At 39.8% G+C, this 24,883-nt stretch overlaps 1 protein-coding gene across 2 annotated transcripts in view; it reads left to right on the forward strand.

Annotated features, from left to right (window-relative positions):
- Nucleotides 1-2,484: 2,484 nt before the first annotated feature.
- Nucleotides 2,485-24,883, forward strand: part of ATP2B1 (ATPase plasma membrane Ca2+ transporting 1) — a 129,197-nt gene continuing 106,798 nt past the window's right edge. For both annotated transcript variants that reach the window (XM_065886615.1, XM_065886614.1), the window contains exon 1: nt 2,485-2,747. The gene's annotated coding sequence lies outside the window, so the exon portion shown is untranslated. The remainder of the gene's footprint in view (nt 2,748-24,883) is intronic.

The following is a 24,883-nucleotide window of genomic DNA, read 5'->3' on the forward strand; positions in this document are numbered from 1 at the left end:
AACTCTACTGAAATCATGTTCTAAAATGAAGATGCTGAGTAATTTTTCATGACCACAACACTGTACGAGCATACCGTTTGTTATTTGGAACTGCAACAAACCCACAAAGTGAGCAGATTCTAGTTTAATCTATTATCCATTTTGCTAGTGCACTATAGCAATGAATCATATATTACTTTAATGTCAAATTCTTGATTAAAGTAGAATACATAATTCAATTTTCTATTGCGACTGCCTTGGTGGAAAAGTTGGACCAAGGCCAATGAGTCTTAAATGTCTCTAAGCCGTTTTGAAAAGTTAATCTGTTCTTCTGTTAAGAAGTTTTGAAATAGTGTCAGGAAGGGCTGTTGTACCCACCAACCAATTTCTTATCAGTGATTAAAGAGAGGAAAAAACGGGGTCATCCTGCCCAGTGCTTGTTTTGCATGTCAAGGGCACAGCTCAAAAGGTTGGTACTGTTTGACCTGGTAAGATACGTAAATTGATAAAAAAAATTTTCAACAGGGTTAACTGGGGTTTTTTTGCTTTTTAAACTTTTCACATATTTAGTTTTTAAATCCTTCAAAACTATTTTAATGTAAACACTACCAGAGTGAACATACATAATAAAGTCCTTCGCATCGACTGTTTGCTTTTAGGAAGACGTTACAGACATTAATTTTTCCAGTCCTGGAGTTAAGAGAAAGGAGGAGCCTCTGCAGAATTTATCTTTTTGTTCTGATTAAGTGGTATTGAAAATAACACGGACAAGTTCTCTAAAGCAGCGGCGACAGTTCAAACAGAGGCGATTAGACGAAGATGGAGCACGATGTCTTTGGTAAGACACAAATCTTTGAACACGTGTGTATGTGTGTGTAGGAAAGAAAACCCGTTTTATTTCTGAAAATGTCACTACGGTGGTTTCTTTTTTATTAACTTGCAAAATCTCTTGAAGGTTGTGGCAAAGCATGTTACCTTTCAGCATCTCAATCCCCCCCCCACCCCGAAATGCTACAAGTGAACTGAAGAGCCAAAGGCTTGGCATAGGTAGAAAACGCAAACCCCAAAAGAAGACACGGGGATTCTGAGCGCAGATCCTGATGGGCCTGTTCACACCGGCCGAACGCCTGCGTTAACTCTTTGGGCGCTTCAGCGGGTATCCCCGGGGTCTACGGGCCCGACCGGCAGAAACAGAGATGGAGCGCCCCTCGCCCGTGGCGGGTGTGGGCTGTCCTCCTCCAAGGAGGGAGCGAGCTAGGCGGCACTTTTGTCGTCCGGCGCGTGCGTCACGGCCCGGGACACGAACCGAGTCCGGTACGGAGTGGAGCAGAGACGTGGCGAGAAGCCGCTCAAATGTCCGCGGACGCGGGGGTGTGCGTTAACCGGTCCTCGCCTGGAGGGCTCGCCCTAGCCCACCCGCCAGCCCGGCTCCCGGGCTCGGAGGAGCGCAGACCCGGGGTTGCCTCGAGCGGGACCTCAAGTAAAGGGCGCCCAAGTCAGCCTGCAGCAGACATCGCTCTCCTGCCTCCACAGTTGCGGGAGCCGCCCGGACCCGCTCGGAAACAGCAGCTGTGACTGACGGCGTCACCGCCCCGCTTGTCCGACCCGCCCCCTCCTCCCCCTCCGTCACCCGCCCCGATACGTCATGGAAACAAGGACGTCAGAGCCTTTCAGCCAATCGCTGGCAGCGACAGGAGGAAAGGGGCGAACGGGAGGGGGCGGGGGCAGGGGCAGCGGCCGGCCGAGGCGCTCAGCGGAGGAAGAGAGGGAGGGGCGCGTGGAGGCTCGAGTCCCCCCCCCTCACTCCGGCCACCCTTTCCCCACCGCGCGGCAAGTGCTAATCATCGGGCGCGCGCTCGCCAGCCGGGGGCGCGCTCTCCGGGTCCTCCCCTTAAACGCCCTCTCGGCTCCGCTCAGCTCCCAGTCTCCGTCCGAGTCGCGCTTCCTCCCGCGCGCGCGCGCCTGCCCGCCCCCAGGCTCCCCGCGGGCCGCGTCACGTGACCGCGCCTAGCCAAGGCGGCAGCGGCGGCAACGCGAGCTTCGGCGGCGGCGGCGGCGGCGGCGGCAGTGGCAGCAGCTGCGCCGCCAGCGTGGAGCGGGAGGCGAGAGGGTGTGGAGAGAAGGGAGCGCCAGACCGGAACGGGTGAGTGTTCACCTCCCCTTGCCTCCCCCTCCAATCTTGCGGGCCACCCGGTGCAAGCGGCGCCCCTGCCCGAAGCTTCCCGTAGCCCCCTCGTGCTCCGCTGTCCGCTCTCCGGGGGCCGCCGGCCCCGCCCCGAGCGGGTCGGGCTGCGGTGCTCCCGGAGGGGGTGCACCCCGCCCGCCGCTGCCTTTGCGGACGGCGGCGTGAGGCCGGCAGAGCTGCCCGTGCTGAGCGCGGCGCGCCCTGTGTGCGGCTCTGCGGAGCTCAGGAGGCGGGTCCTGCGGGGACGCGGGCGGCCACTCGGCGGCTGCCGGGCTCTGGGCGGGGGCCGGCCGGGCGCCGCCTCCTCCTCCGCCGCCGGCGCCGCCGCCTCCTCGCAGTGCAGCGTGAGTAGGGAGCCCCGGCTGGTGGAAGCCGAACCTCTCGGCTCCGTGGCCACCTCATCCTCGAGGTGCAGACGAACCTCCGCCTGGCGCTCTGAGTCCTGCGAGCCGCCTGCGGACGGGCTGAGGACCGAGCCCCCGTTCTCTGCGTTTCCCGCTGTCCTCACCGCCCCCTCCCCCCGACCCTCCTGCAGCCTCCCCTTCCTTTCCCCTTCGGAAAATGGTTCCTGCTGCTTGGCGAGGTGAGTGGCGGCCGCCGCCCGTCCGCGGCGGGGGCGGCGGGACAGGTCACCTGCGGGGGAAGCCTGGCGGAACACGGAGGTGGGGGCGTCGCAGCGGGGCTCCTGACAGCTGGGTGCTCCGTGGACTGCGCGGATTCGGGAGAAGTTGGCGGGGGCGTTCCGGCGCCCCCTCGCAGGTTGTCTCCCGCCGCTCCCGCCCCGGCAGATCGTAAAGGTGAGCGGCTTCCTCGGCGTGCGCCTCAGCGCCGGGTCCGGCCGGGAGTCCCCGCCCAGGGCTCCAGGGACGGGGCTCGGTGGGACTTCGCGTCTAACCCCGCAGCTCTTCACTTCTCCGAGCCGCCTCCGCCGCGCCATAGCGCATCTTGCGGCCGGCCGCCCCCGCTCCAGCGCTTGGTGACCTTGAGGGCAACGGTGCCCGGCACTCTTTCCCCGCGCCTCGGGAGGGTCACCCCTCTAATCCCTGGCTTCAGCCCCACTGGCGCTCCGCGGGCGGAGAGCGGGGCCGGGGTCGGCCCCCGGCTGGGGCTAGTTGATTGATGCGTGTCACACCGGATGGCGATTCCCCGGGAGTTGGAGAACAGTCTCGCCTTTATCCCGGTGTCTGTTGTCTGGCCCCCCAGGATGTTCTCGGTTGCTTCCGATTCGCGTTCTTAGACTTAGTTTAAAAGAAAGAAAAAAATCCTGCGTTCTCCACCCCCTTTTTGGAAGGGTCAGTAAGAGCCGCATTCCAGTTGCGGAGGTGGGGGGGGGGTGTACTCCCTTTATTCCATCCTGCTGGAGAATCCTGTGGCTTAGCTAGTTAGCGACCCCTGGTTCTGCGCCGCGGTCACTGGCCAGGTTGGTGTCTGTGCGCATTTCATTCACCAGTTTTCTGCCGGACTCGCAGCGCTGGGAGTGCTCGAATCCTGTGCGGTGCATTGGTGCTTGGCGCGGAGGGTAGGGCAAGAGGTGCTCAGGGGGGTCTTTAAACCTGCGGAGGGCTCGACCCTCCTCTGCACGCGTAATTTTGCGTTTCCTGGGGTTAGAGCGCAGCAGGCAGCCACCTTTGGCCGCTATGCATGCCACTTTTCTGGGTTTATTAATAATCTAATGGCTCCTGTTGGTATCGATTGCTGTTCATGATAAATTAGTTATATGGATTTTTTTTCATACGCGTGTAGGTATATGCTTATATCTGGACTGTCTGCCTTTCAACATGGAAGCCTTTGTTGTGTTTCACCTCCCCCCACCTGAGGACAGTCTTATTTTAAAATAAAGCTCTTGTTCAGCGTGGGTGTATTTTATAATAAAAGTACTTGTAAGGATCTGCTTTGTATGAGGCTCTCCTCGGGCAGAGGGTGTGTAACCCTTTGGATAGTGGCCCACGTGAGTGAATGAAGGGCCTTCACCGCTTGTCCTGCTGCCAGCCTTCCCCAGACTCCCTGTCCTTGTGTGTGGCAGAGGCGGATTGGGGGAATTAGAGGGATTGGAGGAGAATCTGCTTTTTGTACTTGAGCGTTTCATCTGGGTCCCCCTCCCCCTCTTTTTTTCTTTTTTGTCCTGGTGAGTTCAAATTTGAAGTAAATAGGAACATATTCCTTAAAGGGAGACTTTGAGAACTAGTATATGAAATGGGCTTCTTTAGCCATGATTTCAGGGGGCCGTTTTAGTTTCTGTGCTTTGCATGAATTGCTGTAATTAAGGGTGGATCTCTGTCCTGATTTTGGCTTGGGTGTAACTGCAAAGATCTTAGAAAAGTAAGTTATTTCCTACCATATAGTCTGCAAAAGTGAGTCACAATCGGGTGAGTTGAGGACAGAGCGCCACCTTTAATTTAAAATTTCAGCATTTTCTTTTATTAAAATGGTGAAAATTCAGAGAACACCCTCTTGATTTTTGTTGGCAGTTGTCATTACTGGCATCCCCATTTAGATGTGTAAGGTGAAATTGTCTTCATTTTCCTGTATTCTGCAATTCCTCACTCTTTTAGGGGTGTTTCTGCAACTGTATGGGAAATCATGGTTTTTTAATTGAAGCTTGGGATTTAGTGTAGAACTCTGAGATGAAGTGAGAAACTAGATTTGATTTGTGCTTATGATAAAGTAATAGGGTCAATAATAGTCTGGATCTACTTAGGAAAAGAAATAAGGAAAGTAATAGCTTCATTGTAAATAGATATTTAAAACTAGCCGTTGCCACCAAATAAGGGTACCCACCAGCATGATAGTGGTTTTATAAATTTTTTTAGCTTCTGTGCTATAAAGAGATTCTAAAGTAAACATGCAAAATTATTAACCTTGTTTGAATAAGGTATAGTAATTTTTTTTGTTTTTCATCTTCCAACAGCTTGCCTTTTATGGTTTGACTGCAGATTTTACAATTAATTGTTTTTAAATAATACAAATGAGGACTTCCAGCAGGAGTACTTACCCTCAAAGTTATTGAAGACTATATTGGAAAAAGTGGTTTCTGTGTGTGGCTCTTGTCAAATGTATCAATATCTTATATAAAAATGAATGGAGTTTTTAATGCTTAGAAAACATGTGCTGTAGTGACAGCTAAATGGGTGAGATTTCCTTCCCTGACCACTTGGTCCCTTCTGTCCCCCTCCCTCACAAATCAAAAACATGAGGTACACTATCTCTTCAGACACAGGGTATCTTCTGATGATTGTGACTGCAGATGTAACATAAAAAAAGATTCAGCTTTCAAGTAATGAATAAATAAATGTGTGGATATTACTAAATATAGTTTTAATTGCAAACCACAAGATCGTTACCATTTCTATCTGCATTTAATTTTTAATTCACCACTTGTAGTTTCTTCATAGACTACTGTAAAGCATAAGCTGTTGAGCTACAAATAGTTTTATTAAGTTAAAAAATCTGCTTGTGATGAAAGGTAGTTTATGCTTTTCAGTCTGGAATATGGCCCCAGGTTAAAGGACATCATTTGAGCAATTACGTTGATGTATGCAGAGTAATTATACATTGTTATGCATATCTTGATAGAATCGTTGATTTGGGGGTTAAATTTACCAATTTCCTTTGTCTGACAGATATGTTAACTTAATTTTGGGTGCAGCATTCTCTTACCATGTGAATTGAGTTGTATGGGTCAACAGGTTTTAAGAGGAACAGCCAATTGGTGGTCTTCTGCAGTGCTAACAAAAAAGTGTATTTGCCCCCTTTTTTTTCTTACGTTTTTACACATACCTGCAGTTGAAACTGGTCATTTCACTTTTTACTTCTGGAATTTTGTAATGAATGAGAAAATTAAAGGAGTAAGGATCAGGGAGCAGAAAATAAAGTTTTTGCAGCTTGGGTAAGAGTATTTACTCACTCCGTTGGAGAGGAATAGTTATTTTCTAATAGGTGTCATGATATATATAGAAGGGTACGTGAGAGCAGCTTATTTTGGAATGTATAGAATCTAAGGTAACATTGAAGGAAAATGATAGAATAGGTATGGGGATAATTTTCAAAAAAAAAACTTTAAAAGATTTGGTTTTTAGCTTTTACAGATATTTTATACACACACACATATACATTGTTGTCTTGTTAAAATTTTTTATTATGGAAATTGTCCAGCATGTGAAAGTAGAATATTATACTTAGTGACCAGTTTTGACAGTTATCAATTCATGGTGCATGTAATTTCATTTCTGTTTTTACACAAGAAATATATCTATTATAAATGGGGGCATAAGACAGATGACTATTAAATTCTTATGTTTTATATTTATAATTTATAGGATATATACAATAATGTACAACATCTAGTTGAATCTGAAAGGTCAATTTTTATGTTTATTGTTTCTGTAATAGTCTGTTTTACAGCAGGCACCTAAAGATAGTGTCTCTCAGATTTTACTCTTAATGATAATGCCTTTGATTTATGAAATGCTTTACAGTATTTCAGAGTGTATTACATAGTATCCCTTTTGATTCTCACAATAAATCTGTGAAATTAGTAGATAGCTGTACCTTCCTTGTTTTTTAGGTAGGTAAAATGATTTCTCTAGGCCCTAAGGTCATATAATATAGCCAGCAGCTAGCTAGATTAGCCAGAACTGGATTCTAGATGCCTTCTAGTTTTTGCTTCATTGCTCTTTCCATTATACATGTCTGCGTAAGTTGGTGAAAGTTATATAAGCTTATGAAAATCAGGTTCTGACCACAGTAAATTTAATAGTGGAATATAAACAGATTTGTTTGGGTTTAACTTATAAATTTAATCGTTGCTTGTATTTGGTATAATATAAGCAGTTCATATCCTGATTTGCTTAACAGCTGAGTAAATGAATTTGAACATATTTGAAATACTATATTTTTAATATTGTGGATAGGACTATTTTTAAGTTAGGAATTATGTTTACAAAGACTGGTTAGTCCTTGAAATGATTAGGGGTGTCTTAAATCTTGACTTAAAAATAAAGTGGCGTTTTTAAAATTTCTGCTGTCATTTTTTCATGTATTTGGTTTTTTCTGCCACGGCTTGTTACTTAAGTCTTTTTGAAATATTAATTCGGTATGTAATGAAATTTAGTTTTAAAAGGTCCCAAATGAGATTTTAGTTCTTGATATCCAAAACCTTGCTATAAAGCTCACAGGGAAGGTGGTGGTTCTGCAGAAAGTGTGCAGGAGGGTCACCTGGGGGAGTTACTGAAAGTGCAGACTCCCTGGCATTGCCCCCGCAAATCTGATTCAGCAGATGTGAGTGGGGTCCAGTAGTCAGCATTTTGAGAAACACTCACATTGAGTTTGCATTTCACTTAAAATTATATTATGTAGTTGAAATGCCTTTATAAATTAGAAAGACATCATTGATTTATTTGACTGTGAGCATAGTGCTTTCAAGTAGTTTTGACTATTGTAGCCAAGTTTGATTTGTGGACTTGGTGGTTTTTGTGACAATTGTAAGACTGGTAAATTGAAAATATTTTTTTATCTGTGTGCACTGTCTTCTTGCAGAAGATCCATCTACGGTTATTGAGTTACTTATTTATTAAGCACTGTGAAAGTCCTAGATGGAAAATGTTCTTCTGTTTGTTTTCATGCCCCAGCGTCTGCCATTCCAAATGACCTGAACATGGGGGCTTATGTAAAAATAATGCATGCTGTGTCAGTACAGTACTGTATATTTATATACATATGATATGCTTTAGTCTAGCTCTTATTTTATGTTAGAAGGAAAGACTTTGGATGTTCCTTCAAACTGAAAGGACATAAATTGGTGGATAAGTAGTGGTCCTTATTAATTTCAGTTAACAAGTAGCTGTTCCTTCAGAAACAGCAGTCCTTAATGATCTTTCAAGAATATTAATAGGACTAATTGATAATTTACCATTCTGTGCATGAAAACAAAAGTTACTGCTGTTTTACTTAATGTTAAAGAATAGATGATATAGTTCATCAGTCTACTGTAAGAGCCATTTGATGTAAACTGATCTGACTTTAACCATTTTATCTACCCTGTATGGATTACATTCTGTTTAAGACCAGATTTAAAATGCAATTGTTTTTGCTTCATGTATGACACTATAGTAAGTAGCCTGCGTCTGTTTTTAAAACAGATTTTATAATGAAATTAATTTCAAAACAGGTCCATCTCAAGACTGTGCTGAACACTTTTTTGATCATTTGTTACAAAACCTTAGGCTTGTTCGCTGCGCTTTAGAATATATTTAGGAATCATGGGTTATAATTTACTAATGGTTGTGGAAATCTAAGCTCATAAAGATTTCTGGTAGAGAGATACAGATAAACTATGGTAAACCTTTCACCATATTTTTTTTTTTAACATCTTTATTGGGGTATAATTGCTTTACAATGGTGTGTTAGTTTCTGCTTTATAACAAAGTGAATCAGTTATACATATACATATGTTCCCATATCTCTTCCCTCTTGCCACCATATTCTTTTAAAGCCATTTTTCATTAAAATTTTCCTAAATAACTTTGTTAATTATTCTAAACAGTATGCAGTGTTTTTAGTTACCTCTTTGGTAGGAATATTATTTGGTATTTCTAAGTACAATAACTTTCAACAATGTGGTGTCGCAAAATCCAGGATACCTGGATTTGTATTAATATTTTTGTCACTTCGGCCTCTGGAGGAAAAAACAAGGATAGTTTTGAATGGACCAGTGCTTGCTTACATTGTGAAATCTGAGATGATACTCCCTAACTGTAAACTGGTATGACTATTATAAAGACTTGACAAATTTAGGACTAAAAGTTGTGTGTTCTGAAAAGTAGATCATAAAAAAGGATTTGTCTGTTTAAAAGATGCTTTTTAAATAACTTGATTATTAACAATGTGGATTTATTGTTCATTGTATTAACTCAGTGAGTTGGTTTGCTCCCAGAAGGATTCTAAGCAATCTTTTACTCTCAAAATTCTCAGATCTGCTGCTCTAATCTACCTTTGATATTTGTGCCAGAATTTTGTTGTTTTTAAGTAGTTTTGCTGCTGTCGTTTCTTGACTAAAACGCTCAGTGGTTCCTCATTTTTCTCTTTATCAAGATGCAGCTTGACTCTGAAGACCTTTTATAAAATAGCTCAGTATTCTAAAGTGCATTTTAGAACACCAATTCTAGGAAATATTAATAGGAGTTTTATGGAGAGAGAGGGGCAAAACCCAAATCCGAGATAGGCTAGTTTATGCAGTTTCCCATTTGGGACTTCTCCCATATTTTGCTATGGTAATAATGGACTGAATCTATCTAAATGTGTTTAGTGTTTTAAAAGCTCCCTTGTTTCACAGAATCCCTTTTAGTGGAGCACCCACTTGTTGCTTTTCTGTATTACTTAACCAGGATCACCACCGCACACCTCTGGGGGGTGGTGTTCGCAATGTGAATCAAATTTCTGGAGTTGAGAGCAGAGCTGCAGTACTATACTGCTGACTCCCCACTGCGGGACAGTCATGTCTGGCAGTCTCCTGCGTACACTCTTCTCATTCCTTTTGCTGTGACATCATTATGATTTTCCTGTCACTTGATGGGACCCTTGATCTTGTCTGTCTAAATGTTCCCATTCTTCACAACTCAGCATTCATCTACCTTTTGCGGTCATCACTCATTAACTTTCTTGTCTGAATTGCTGTACATTTGTAGTCTGGGTCATACAGTTCCCATCTATTATATATCCTTTTTGTCTTAGTAATTTCATTCAGATAAGAACATGAGTTCTTGAGGATATATAGAGTTTTATCCCATAAACGTTCAATCACTATTTTTCTGGCGGATTGATTTAGGACTTAGACATTGTGTAGCTTGCGTGAAGGTAAAGTGGATAAAGTGGAGGAATTTTTCTTGGAGAATTTCTAAAGACTTTTTACCTTTGAAATTTTAGCTTTGCTCAGATGGATTCATAGGACAACCTGTTTTACTTCTGGAGGGCAGCCGCATTTCATAGACTGTTGCTAGGACAATAGAATTTAGCTTCTCCATAGGAAGTCATTTCCATTTCTTAACTGCGGTGTAGTAATTTGTCCATTTTAGACAAATTACAGTAGCAAAGATTTGTCTTAAAACGACCAGTTTCACTTTTCTTTTAGCTCATGACATCTTTTCCTTTCATCAACATTGATGTTCTTAAGATGTGCTTGTTGTATCTGTAATCCATTAGCATATTGCATGATGTAAAATGCCATAATTTGAAGCATATATTATGGTCTAAAATTTACAGTATGATACCCTCGTACTGACTGCTTACCGATAGGAGTACTCTTGGAGTCAAGTTTTTAAATGTCTGTTTGCTGCAGGTTCTGATTTTCTGAGAGAGTTCTTCATGCATTGAGAGTGAACTCTTGGCCCGTGACTTGGTGCATGATCACTGTAGGCCTCAGGAAGATGTGCAGATACATGGTCTTCGTTAAAGTTTAAAGCATAGCAATGTGGTTATTCTTCTGCCTTCCTTAGGTCAAGGCAGGAAAACCTGTACCTGACTTTATCATTTCCGTTGAATGCTCATGTAGTACATGGAGTCATAATTTCAAACATTTAAGCAATTAATGATTTATATAGATTTGGCACATAAGCTGTTGTAGTTTTAAGTGCTTGAAAAAAGTTGCTCTCCATAGATTATTCACTTTCCAGTGTTTAGCACCGCTGAAACTGTACAGGTGTACTGATCTTGAGTGTTCTCCCAACCCTTTTACATTTTATAGACCTAACTCTTGGTAAGGTATTATGGAAGGAATTAATCGTTGATCAAAAGAGGAGTGGTTTTAGTAGTGAAAAAAATAAAAAGAAAGCTGTGAAGGCAGACATCAGTGGAATCAGCAAAAGTGAAATGAGTTAGAGTATGATCTTTTCCTACTAGATTTTGATCTTTCCTCTTGGGACAGACGTGGATGGCATTGGCATATACTCCATGCTGCCTTGCTTATACTTAAGAGTTACGTGACATTTTCAGTTCCTTTGCTATAATTCTGTCCTTTTTTTCTCTACTTATGCCCCAAATCAAGTGAGTGATGCTTTAACTACCCTTTTCTGTTTGTTTAAAAAGTGAATCACAAACTTCAGGTACTTTACTTTGCACACTCCTGACAACTAGTACTATGGTGGAGAACTGTTGAGTTAAAGGGAAAGTATAGGAAGCTGAAAACAAGGAAGGTCAGTCAGTGAAATGGGAAAGAGATGATGGCAAAGTCCAGGAAAAGGATATCCTCCAGCATCGGACCCTCTGAATGTCGGTATCAGAAAAACAAACACCAATCAGCCCTTTTTTGCATGAAGAGTGGATTTAGGATAAAATTTAAATTCACCTGCCTTTAAGCTTAAACTCCACTTTTTAAATATATATATTGAGCACTGGAACTTACCTGATTCTCTTTTGCCTCTGGACGCTCTTGCTACATCGTTCCTTTTGCCAGGAATGCCCACCTTTCTCAGAGACTGTATATCTGTATTTTATTGAAGTACAGTTGATTTACAATGTCGTGTTAGTTTCAGGTGTAAAGCTCAGTGATTCAGGTGTATATATGATTGGATTTCAGATTCTTTCCCCTTATAGGTTATTACAAAATACTGAGTATAGTTCCCTGTGCTGTACAGTAGGTCCTTGAGCCTGTGTATCTTCATGGTATTCCTATATGTAACTAGACCTAAAACTTCTGATTTGGGTTTTCAACTCTGTGATGTTGTCTTAAGATCTCTCCAGATTTAAATTTGAGTTTTATTGTTGCCACTAAAAAGCCAAGTGACCATGGGTAAATCACTTGGTTTCTTTGTTACCTCCCACAAAAGTACAAAATATAAAATCAGAGAATTTTATTAACTTGTCTTTCTTGGAAGTTTTGACTTTTAAAACAATATGTCCACAGTAGGTCTTCTTCTCCTTCCATCTTGTCCCAAATTTTCAAGTGTTGAATTTATTTTTTAGGTTTACCATCTAATTTTGCCTTTAATTTATCATTTGGTGTTTCATCGATGATATGCTGTTTCATTCATGAAGACAGTTTAGCTTTTCAGTAAATCTATTTATCTAAGACTTCCATTAAAGAAGTGGCATATCAGTGGCATTTGACACCTACTTCCTGTCAAAGTTTGCTAAAATGAGAGCGAGTGTGAGTTTACAGTATTTGTTGAGATCCACAGCCACCTTCCCTCACTTTGCTTTCAGGATGCTGGCCAGAGTTGAAGTGTCTTCTCTGAGAACTCTGACTAGCTCAAGGGAAAGGAACCACTAACCTGCTTTCTGTCATTATAGATTAATTTGAACTTTCTAAGGTCTATATACATGGAATCATAAGGTATGTGTTCTTTTTTGGTCTGGCTTTCATTCAGCATAATTTTAAATTCATCCATGCTGCATATATGAATAGTTCAGTTCTTATTATTGCTGGTAAAGATTTCATTGCATGGATGTACCGCAGTTTGTTTATCCATTTACCCATTGATAGCCTTTTGGGTTCCAGTAACTTATGGTGTCTGTTCAGATCTTTTGTCCACTTTTTCATTAGGTTGTTTGTCTTATTATTGAGTTGTAGTTTCTTGATATCCTCTAAATAAAAGTACTTTGGGAAGCATTTGTGCTTGTGCTGGGGGTGGGAGGAGGAATAGTGTTTAAAGAGATTTATGTATCTAACACCTAAAACTGAAAAAGCAAGCAGGAGCACCGCAAGTATTATTTGTAGAAATGGAGTCAGGTACTAAAACGAAAGGTACCTGTTCCTTGTTGCCTGTGAATGGAAACTGGGATAAGGGGACTAAAAAAACTGCTGATATTTTTTAAAAGTCTTATAGACCTGTTTCTGTAAACAAACTTCATGCATGTATAAGTTTGTCAAAACTAAAAATGAATACATGAGTGGAATAAGTTTATATCTGTGGATAAGCCAGGTGTGTCCCCTGTTCCGTTCTTGTGTCTGCGTGCAGTCTTGTGCAACTGAGATGCAGAATTCAGTATTACTTTGAATAAAAGAATCCATTTTTACTAAAGCATAAGTGAGCAATGTGGACTTGACTGAAAACTTACTTAGGGGAGGCAGTCCACTTAAGTTCCTTGATTTCTCCCTCAAGTCTTCCTCCACTTCGCAAGTTCAAATTTCTCCCTCCTTTATTATGTAGAACAGTTGCTTGCCTTCTTTGGTTTCTTAGTTTCCCTTGGACTGTCCCTCACCATCACCACTACTCCACACGCACTCCAAGCAGCTCATAAAAACATATGAAGACATTTTTTCTAAATAGTTACATATAGTCCTGTCCGTAGCTAAGAGTTTGATATATGATTTCTTTATTTCTTCATCTGGGTAAGTATAGCATTTAATCCCATGAAATGCTGATTTGTGAGAGACTCTTTAATATGTTAAGGAGTACCCTTCTGTAGGTGCGTTTTAACAATTAACCATATTTTTAAATTCCACCCTCTTCACTAATTTCCTGTCTTCCCTTTGAAGAATTTGATATTTGACAGAATTTCTTCCTCCTGCTCTTTCTTTGAAGGAAGAATCTCAGAGGGAAACAGTAGTCATCCCTTAAGAGATGCTGGAATTCAGAAAAGAAAAACAAAAACCTATGGGTTTTTTTGTCAAACTGGCATGAAAAATAGACCAGCTATAAAACACACTAATTACTTTGACTAGATAAAGGGAATTTTAAAATATTTAATAAAATGAACACTGGTGTAGCTGCTTTCTACCTGCCAGATACTGTTTCAAGGAATTTACAGATATTAACCTGTTTAAATGAGTGGGTTCTGTGGAATTTGGGGGAGAGAAATTCTCTACCGAAAAAGATGAAAGGGGTATTAATGGTTTTAAAAGGGAATCCTGGAATACAGTGACGTACATAACTTTTCTACCAATTTAAAATGTAACAATACTGATTGTATAATTTTTGGAAAATATAGAACAATGTAAAAATGAAAGAAAATCACTATCTCTGAGAAATAGCTTTAACATTTTGATTTATTTTTGAACTTCAAAAAAATTTGTACATCTATTAACATGCTTGAGATAATGTAGGTATAATTGTGTGATTTTAAAAAGCTTTGTATTATTTTTCTCCTGTCATCAGATTTTTTTCATCAACATCATTTTAATAAGTGTGATATTCCATCCCATGGCTAGTCCCTTGTTAGTGGATGTTTGGGTTTTAAGTTTTTTCTCTTATGTTAAATAATCCTCTAGTGAACATCTTTGTTTTGTAGATTTTGTCTTCCTTTATGATTGTTTCCTTTGTAATTTCTGGGTTTAAAGGATTTTGGTAGTTTGTTATCTTTTGATTAACATTTTTTGCCAGCCTCGTTGCTGAGAGGCTAGTTAAGTATTTAGGATTCTTTGTCTTTTCCTGCTATGTGTACAGTTGGTGCCACTCAACTTCTAGGTCTTTGCTTTACTTTCTCAAATTCTCGTAGCCCTCTTAAAAATGCATAATTTGTTGTTGTTTACATGTTTGACACCTCCACGAGATACTCAGTTTGAGAGCAGGGACTGTTTATCTTTCTGTTACTAGCCTCTAGCACGTGACTTTTACCTGTGATGTTCTTAATGACTCTTGAATGAGCCTCTTGTGTCTGGTCTTGAGCTTGAGTCCACTGACTTCAGACTCCAGTAAAATGCTTGTTTTGTCTCTCTTTATTTTATTTTATTTTTTTAAAGTCTTTATGGAATTTGTTACAATATTGCTTCTGCTTTATGTTTTGGTTTCTTGGCCCCAAGGCATGTGGGATCCTAGCTCCCTGACCAGGGACCGAACCCGCACCCCCCGCATCGCCAGGAAAGTCCCTGTCTCTCTTTTTTTGTTTGTTTGTGGTACACAGGCCTTTCGCTGTTGTGACCTCTCCCGTTGTGGAGCACAGGCTCCGGACGCGCAGGCTCAGCGGCCATAGCTCACGGGCCCAGCCACTCCGCGGCATGTGGGATCTTCCTGGACCAGGGCATGAATCCGTGTCCCCTGTATTGGCAGGCGGACTCTCAACCACTGCACCACCAGGGAAGCCCCCTGTCTCTCTTTAGAAACTGTAATAGGCTTGTGGTGAGACTTTATCACAAGGCACTTTTTCTTTTAACTTAAACTGAAAATATGTCAGCTGAATCATACTATTGAAGATGAGAAATATTTTGTTATAACTGTGTTATATAAGTTTAATTCTTTCGGAAACAGTTCCACCATCCCTGCTTTTAAAGGGTAAGGTAAACTTTACTAAGTGAAGTAGAATACTAATAGGCCCTTAGAAATGGATGTTACTTTTATTATTAGTTATTTCAAAATGTTGATAAAGTTTTCTAAAATGCTTCTTACAGATTAATACATCTTTTTTTTAACAGAGGAGAAAATTCTACAAAAGTTTGACATTAAGCTTTTAAGTGCAAGTGTATGTTGAATTAATCCAAAAAAGTGGAGTTTCTGTATTTGTATATGAAATAAAACTTTAGGTTTAGGAAGGTGTCCTAGCAGGCTCTTCCTATGACATTGTATCTGACTTATTTTTAGTGCTCAGACTTTGAGTGGAAAACTTAAGATTTTGGATAAATAAATTCCTTCAAAAAATAGTTATGTGATCACTGTGCTAGACAGTAATAACTGTGACTTGCCAAGAAAGAGAGTCTGTTATGCAGAGCTTTCAGTCTGTCTCACTTGGTATGTCCAGCGTTCCTTCTTGGTTTCCTTTTTTGTGCGGTGATTCATCAGGTGCTGTATGCTTCCAAGGAACCTGTGTTAAGTGTATGCACATGTCTCCTTCCTAGTCTTTGATCTCTTCCTATAATGAATAGGGATATATTGTTTCCAGCTATTCTTTTTTTTTTAAGAGAATGACATATTTAAAAATTTTTTTAATTATTTTTAATTAATTTATATATTTATTTTTGGCTGCATTGGGTCTTCGTTGCGGTGCATGAGCTTCTCATTGCTGTGGCTTCTCTTGTTGTGGAGCACCAGCTCTAGGCACATGAGCTTCAGTAGTTGTGGCTCACGGACTCTAGAACGCAGGCTCAGTAGTTGTGGCATATGGGCTTAGGTGCTCTGCGGCATGTGGGGTTTTCCCAGACCAGGGATCAAACCCGTGTCCCCGGCATTGGCAGGCAGATTCTTAACCACTGCACCACCAGGGAAGTTCCTCCAGCTATTCTCATACAAAGAAGAAAGACATTTTGGAGTGAGCTGTCAAAGCTTCATATGGCTACCATCGTTTCCTATTCTTAGAACTCTTGATGGTGATCTCTCTCCTGCCACTATTACTTTCGAAGTTTTTTTGTTTGTTTTTTTTTTTAAAGTTGCACTGAGCTCTGCCTGTATTCCACATACAACCAAGGTAGAGAGCCAGACTGTCAGTTCTGAGTTGCGTCATAATCTTGGACTTGCCCCTACTGTCTCCTTTCTTCTTTTTCTTTTTTTTATAAATTTATTTATTTATTTTTGGCTGCGTTGGGTCACTCAGTAGTTGTGGCACATGGGCTTAGATCCTCTGTGGCATGTGGGATCTTCCCAGACCAGGGCTTGAACCTGTGTCCCCTGCATTGGCAGGTGGATTCTTAACCATTGAGCCACCAGGGAAGTCCCCTGTCTCCTTTCTTGTAGATTCAAGTTGAATGTTTCCCCAAGCTGAGGCTGCATTGGTGAAGGTCTTTGTGCTGAAAGGAAGGAAAACTCCTCCTTTGAGGGGTTTCTTTGGCTATGCCCCTCCAATATATTCAATACTAGATAGCCCCATAAGGCAGGTGCTGCAAGGAATTGAAAGAAAGAATTTTTGAGTGGTTTTTGGGATCTAGAGAGATTATAGTTTAACTTAAAGCTGCAAACGTACGCTAAGAGATTAGAGTCATCAAAAGTCACTAGATTATAGCGGTGTTGAGGACTTTAAAGATGACAGCTGCAGAAGTGGGATGTGCCAAGAGGAGGGAGAATAGGACAGATTATGTAGTTGGTTGAATGTAACTTTTTACTTTTAGTTAGTAGTTAGACATCAACGTGTATGTTTGAATATTCAAAGCAGGTTTTTTTCTCTTAAATACTGCCTCTTAATTACTTAGAAAAGTTAAAGGTGTAAAAGGACAAAATTATCATGGCATTCCTCTCATGTTGAAGTCAGTGAATAATGGTGGTCTTGTCGTGGAATGCAATTTAGTGGATTAATTGCCATCCGAGATGCCTCCGAAAGGGAAAGGAATGAAAGAGGAAGGAGACCAGAAGAATGGGGAGAGGTGTGGGATAGTTTCTCTCCTAGCCTGAAGGCTATTATTTATGTAGCTTCCTGAACCATATAAAACATGTAGAAAACCAGGAAATTGGCAGACAGGCCCTCTTAGAAGCTAGGAGTCCATGCATCAGATCTCTCAGTGCCTCGCTCCACTTTAGGTGTTTAGTTTGTTTACTAGTATTTTAAATAAATTTCTATAGCATTTTGATAACTGGTTTCGCAGCAGCACACTGCAGATGAGAGCAGATTTGGAGGAACTGGAAAGGTTGTTCAGAAGCAGGCACAAGTATTACAAAAAAAAAATTGAAAATTGACGTCATGAAAAAGGTTTTTAAAATTTAAAATTGGAATTCACAAAACTAATAGCCATGGAAAATTTGGTTCAAAAACAGTAGCTCTGTGCTGCTCTCCTCATCTGGACTAGTCATCTTGTAGGACTCATCATGAAACTGCTTCGTGAAGCCCTCCCAACCTCTCTAGGAAATTGGATGCGCTCTCTTGTCACTTACTGAACTCTCAGGTTGTCCAGTTAGACTCTGAGCCCCCCGTAGGACCCCATCTCTGCTGTCGCAGTGATCACCTCAAGTCATACCGCGAGTTCTTACTGTGGTACAGACGTGCCCAGCCTGCTTTTTATTCTCTGACGTATCAATACTTTGTACATCATACTTTGTCTAAGTTCCTCATATTACAAAATACTGCTGTCTCTTCAGGACACACTTTAAAAGCCAGTTCTTTGGTGAGGCATTCCCCCACCTTCCCTAGGCAGGGTCATTTCCATGTCTGTGTTGCCATTGCTTTGTATTGTCAGTGTTTCCTTGGTTCTGAAACATTCATTAGAAAATAAATTATTGATTTAATAATAGTTGTGGGAGGTAAAAGATATTAAATATACATACAGAAATACTTCAGCTAACTGGCAGAGGCATGTTACAGGCATATTCCACTTGCTTCGGTATAGGAAAATCTGAGTCCAAGCCTTTCCTGAGCTTTAAATCATCTAAATCATTTTGGCCATTTGATTAAGAATCACAGCATGGTAACATGTTGCTTTTTATAACCTATGTTCTGTGATCTTAACTATCTTAACAACTTTACAATTGACCTGTAACTTTGAAACTTATATATAGGTTTTGCCTGCATTTCTTATTGGTCAAGGGTTTCTTTTTATTGTCTTTGTGTGTTTTAATTTTTTTGTCTTTAATAGTAACTGAGTGCTAATGCATAAAAAGGAGACACTGCCCTTTCTTAGTTTGATAATTCTGTGGTTTTTCTGAGAGGTGGCAAATTCTGTTCCCTTTAATTGTTTTGCCTGGCATGTGACAAACAATCTCTGTATAAACTAGCTTTTGGTTTCAGTGTTACTTCTTAATTATAAATTTCTGAAAGATATTTGAAGCAAAAATTGGGGACTCAGATTCCCATCAACTTAGCAAGTGTGGAATTTCCTATTTTATGGGCTAAAAATGCTGGGAAGTGGAAAGAATGATTTCTGAAATATATTTAAGCCAGAGAAATACAGTATTTCTAAAATATCTTTTATTATCTTATATTTATCTGTCAAGTTCACACTCCTAGATAAACAGAGTTCTTCAAGAGTGAGGTCTAAGTTGGTGCTTGTCTGTATCCCCAGGACCTAGCATAACACCTGGCACGTTGTAGGTCTTTTTTTTAAAAAAAAAAAAGAGCGGTAATCCTCAGTGGTTACTTGCTGGTTTAATCATGTTTGACTTTTTCAAATTGTCCAAGAAAGTTTTGTGGTATGTTGTTGAAAGATTTTTGTGTAAAAATATTAAACTAAACTTTTTTTCTTTATAAGGATAAGCTTCAGCTTACGGCAAATATCTCACAACCCGATTTTGCTTCATAAATAAGTGCTTTTGACATGAAGAGTTTGAGTATTATACTGGTAACAGTCACAGACTTCAGACCACTGCTTTAGTTAAAGAAAATAGATTTGGCGGACTGGCTATAATATTTGAGGTCATGAGGATAAAGAATCTGATTTTCTTTGATAGTTAGAAGAAGATTGATTGTGTCAGAAGCATGTTGCATGTAACAGTTACTATCATATTTATTCTACAAAGCAGCCCTCCAGATGTGATGATGGCTTCTTTCTCTGAAGATAGAGAAATGAGTCAATTCACCTGCCCAGATACTCAGTGGCAGAGAAGGCCTGTGGCCCCAGTTCTCTTAACTCCCCACTCTGCTGCTCTTTCTGCTATATACTGATGAGCCTCTCACATGTTACCGGAAGTTTGAAAGTAATGTCAAGGGCTAGATTTTTTCTTCTTTTTCTTTCTTGGAATTAAAGTGTTCTTGGATGATTTTTGACATGCTTACTTGTTTACCTAAGGCTTGATGGAAAATGTACAGGAGGCTAGAGATTTGGTTTATTCTGATTGACTCTAAATATTGACTACAAAAAGCCAAATTTAAATCAAGTTCTGCTTAGGTTGTAGGAAGTTTGTGCCACACATTTAAAGTGACAGTGAAGACTTGATATTATCTTAATTTTAAAAGGAGAATTTATGTTACCAAAGATATTAGGAAATAGTAATTGTTAATGAAGTGTGGTAATGTCTGATGATATCTGGGGAAAAAAGTTAAGGTCTGTAATAGAAAAACATAACATTGGAGATTCAAGGAAGCGTTCATGTCAAAATTAATAAGTGATAAATAATAATTGGCAAAACACATTATTAATTTTTAAAAAGCATAATTCTGTTGAATTCATTCCACAAGACTGAACAATTCATTTGGGTTTAGGATGTTGACATTCTGAATTGATTGAGATTCTGTGTTATGAAATACTGCCTTTTATAGACACTTGCCTCTGATAAACAACAGGTTCTATGATATAATTATGTTTTAAACCAATGTCCCTATAGCATATAGTGTGTGAACCATTCACTTGTTAATGAAACTTATCTACAAAATTACTCTTGTCTTTTTTTTAAACATCTTTATTAGAGTATAATTGCTTTACAATGGTGTGTTAGTTTCTGCTTTATAACAAAGTGAATCAGTTATACATATATCCCCATATCTCTTCAAAATTACTCTTGTTGATGTATCTTCTAGAAAATGAAGATTTGCTGTCATTGAGGATATGTCCTTTTAAAAGTGCCCCAGACTCTAAAGGAAATTTCAAAATAGGAGTGCTTGAAATGTTTTTAGCAATGACAGCCTTACTGGGATGAGCTAACATAATTAATTCTTAGTGTAAAAATAGATATTGTGAGGTTATGTATTTTGATACCTCAGTTATTTCTTTATAGTCATACTACATAGTCATGGTAAGCATCTAGGATACAGTCTAGATTTACTAGATGCTTAGTAAATGCTTACTGGAAAGAACCCAACTATCCAGAAAGTTCACAACTGGCATTTCTATATTTTAAGAATCAATATGTCAATATGAAATTAATTCAAAAAGTGAGTTCCAGGTTTGTCATGGGATCAGTATGAATTCAGTGCAGACCATTACAACTTCTGTATTTATACTCTTCTACAATGACATTTAATATTTAGAAAACACTTGATAAACTTCTGTATACATAACAGAGTGTGTACCATGTGTATGGTGTAGGATAGGAGATGAAGGTGAGGATACAAAAGAAGTATCTCCCAAATTGGTTTATGATATATTGGGTACGATAGATGAATATATGTATTTATATAGCAAATTAAAGAATAGATGAGGATTAAGAAGCCATATTGATGGTTTATATAAAATGTGTGTATATATATGCAATGGAATATTATTCAACTATAAAAAAAAGAAAGACGTCTTGCTATTTATGACAGCATGGATGAACTTTGAGGGCATTATGCTAAATGTCAGACAGAGGAAGACAAATACTGTATGATCTCACTTATATGTGGAATCTACAAGACAAACCAGAACAAACAGATTGGTGATTTGCGGGGGTTTTGGCGGGAGGCAAATGGGTGAAGGTGCTCAAAAGGTACACACCCTGGGGATGTAGTATATATAGCGTGGGGACTGTAGTTAATAATACTGTATTGTATAGTTGAAAGTTGCTAAGAGTAGATTTTTAAAAGTTCTCATCACAGGAAGAAAGGTTGTAACTGTGTGTGGTGATGGATATTAACTAGACTCATTGTGGTGGTCATTGTGCAATATATACAAATATTGAATCATGTTTACACTTGAAACTAATATAATGTTACCTGTCAATTATATCTCAATTAAAAAAATATTGAGTATAGGCCATTTGGAATAAGGCAGCCTCCAAGCTGCAGATACGAATTTGTGTTCTTAAGTTTCATCTTAGAATCATGAAGGTTATTAGTTCTATTATTAGTCTGGGGCCAGGAAGGCAGGTCATATGGTAGAGGCTATTTTACAGTTCATTTCCAGTGTTTTGTAAGTGTTGTAAGTTGGGAGAGCAGAGTGAGGTGAAGCTTAGCTATTGGAAGACGCAACTTCCTTCTGAGTCAGAAAAATTAAGTATATTCAGTGTTTAGACTACTTTTAAACATTTATTTGTAAACTGGTAATAATACTAAATCAGTACTAGAGTTTTTGCAAGTAGAAATACAGGGCACTCAGTTAAATTGAATTTCAGATGAATAATTCTTTAGTATAAGTGTATTCCAAGTAATGGATGGGATGTACTTATACTAAAAATTATTTATTGGTTGTCTGAAATTTAGATTTAAGTGGGTGTTCTATATTTTACTCAGCAGCCCTGTTAGAACCTGACAAGACAGGCAGTAACAGAATGTGAGTCTTTTCTCTAAGTTGGAAAACAGGAAGTTGAAATATAGATCATACATAGGTTTTTAAAAGGATGCCAATATTGAAAAAGTTTGAAGAGCATCTGTTCATTGCCAATCACAATAGAGAGGAGGTTTTTAGATTCTGGATGGAAACAACTGAAGTCAATATAGTGAACCAAGGTTCTGAACCATTAACGTGAACTTAAAACTGACTCTACATTGTGGCTCAGCTTCAGGCTTCTCATGTTTTTTCTGGTAGAAGAGACTATAAGCAAAAGACACGAGTAGTCTTAAATCCATGGAAGGGAACCACTGATGTTATTGCACTTGGACTGGGAGAGGTAATGAGGGGCAGCATTTTGAGGGCAAAGAATTTAAGAGCTAGTAAAGATCTTAGAGAACTTGGTCCAACCCTCTCTTTTTTAGATGAGAAAACTGAGATCTGGGGACCCCACAACTTGCCCAAGATTGCAGTGAGGATGGAAAACCAGATCAGAATCCCATCTTAGTGCTCATTCCACTGTTAGGTGTTTAGTTCTCTTGAACTTTGACAGATATAGTATCCCTTCAGCGAAATATTTGAGTGCCAGCTTTATGTTGTCTCTGGTATAGCTTCAGGTACTATTCTAGGTGCCGGATAATTTTGATTAAAGCAGGTAGTCTCTGTCCTGTATAAATGGAAATTTATTGTCTTTCCATTTATTTATTGTAAGCAGTTGCTGCTCAGTGAGCAAGGTTTAGGATAAAATGGCTTCATTAACACGTATAATCTAGAGCTAGAACTCTGATGCCTGATCCCTGAATTTTACTCCCCTGTTCTGCAGTTTGTAATAGTTGTGCCAAAACTAGTGTCTCCAGATATTTTATAACCAAAACATCTATGCAACTGATAAGTGTTAACTGTTCCTTTATAGTTCACTCAGTTACCCTCAATAATGAAGAGTAATACCGATGAGACCTCAGTGTTTGTATGAAAGGAAGTGTTATAAATTCATCCCCTGGTAGACGGAACAGACAAAAATCTTGGCTGAAGGCCCCAACATCATCTTGGGTTAGATGCCTACCAAGGACCTTATTCTAGAATGATGTCTCATTTGTGAGGTAGATGCCTTTGGGTGCTTATAAGGAGTTCTCAGTTGGTCAGCGCTATGGTCTTGGTTTTCCTCTTCTCACTTGGAGGAGAGTGTTCTTATATATTCTTGGGCTTTTTTCTTTTTTTAAACATCTGAGTTAGTATTCTGCATGTGACTGAATTGATGGAAAAGATGATCTTGCATGTACTGTATGAGTTTTGCCTTCTTATTTTGACATCTTTCACTGGTTTTCAGATATGTGAAGCATATTTGGTTTGATTTAAACATCGAAAACGCAGATGTTATTCTAACTTGTAAAATCTAGCAACTAAAATCACCGGGTGAGTAACTTTTATTTGAATCCCTTGTTGAACTTATCCCCCCAAATTAGTGTTTTTCTTTCTCAGCAAATATGGTTAAAACTTAATGTTTCTTTTATTCAGATGCCCCAGTTTTACAATTTTTACCATCAGTTCTTCATCAGATGATGTACAGTAAGAGGAAGAATGATCCAAATTTATACTTTCCTAAGGATATTTTTAGAATGTTTTAAAGATGGATCTCACTTATAAACTTGACTGCCTCTTTAAATTGGAACAAAATGTTTCTAATCAATAACTATTCAGGGTAAATTCTAAGTAGTTACATTTTTTAAAGGTATTGTGTGTGGTAGCATCTTTATGGGAGAATGATACTGTCATTGTTATTTAAATGGGGAAGGGACTAGGTGGTTAGATTGGCCACTTTCTTGACCTTACTGCCTAATAAGTTGGGAGAGGCTAATCATTTGTATCTTTAGAAAACGTAAGTAACTCCATAAGAGTAATATGTTAATTATGGATATATGGTAGAGACAGGATCCTATTTTTATTTGGATTAATACCCAGTTGTTTTCTCTTAGTGTGTATGTGGCCACTGTGGCCACTTAACTGTCAGTTTAGCTAAGCATATTTGCTGTGTGTGTCTGTGCGTGCACACACACACCACTTGAAATATGACACTCTTCCCAATCATGTAGTTTTGTGTTGAGATTGAACATAAATATGCTGTGCACTGATGTAGGCATAGTGAAGCATGTGGAAATAACCTGTGTCTAGAGGGTGCTCTCAGGCTGGTTAGGCTGTTGATGAATATGATTGGTTGGCTAATAGTTATTACATGTTAATATTTCTTAATGAAAAGTGTACTCAGTGTAGCACTAGTTTTGCTAAAATTTCCTTTTCGAGTTTTTGGAAGGTTTAGTGGTGTGCTGCATTATCACATGTTATTCAGTGTAGACTGGATAAAGGGGGAAATACAGCTGCGATTTTAAAATCCTTAACTACGAACTGAACTGAAAGTGAGTGTGCTCAAAAGCATATTAGTTATCTGGCTTTCTTGTAGTAGGGGAAAATAGGGGACAAGAATTTGAGAAAGGGATCTAGTCTTTGCTTAGACAAGAGTGGACCAAAGTCAAATTAGGATAGATTGTAGATATTGGAAGCAGCACCATTTTGTACTTGGAAATAGACTTCTAACAGGTTAAGCTGCATATGCTTCTGGTTTATCTTCCCAGGGACCTGGGGTATAAGATAACCCTTCTTTTATCATCTAAAAAGCATGAAATATTGACTCGAAGAACGAGTTTTACAGTTGCCTAAGGGAACTTCAGACAGTTTTCTTTTAACAGTGGCCAGTATTTTCA

The sequence above is a fragment of the Phocoena phocoena genome, chromosome 11 (assembly GCF_963924675.1).
Source record: "Phocoena phocoena chromosome 11, mPhoPho1.1, whole genome shotgun sequence".
Lineage (NCBI taxonomy): Eukaryota > Metazoa > Chordata > Mammalia > Artiodactyla > Phocoenidae > Phocoena > Phocoena phocoena.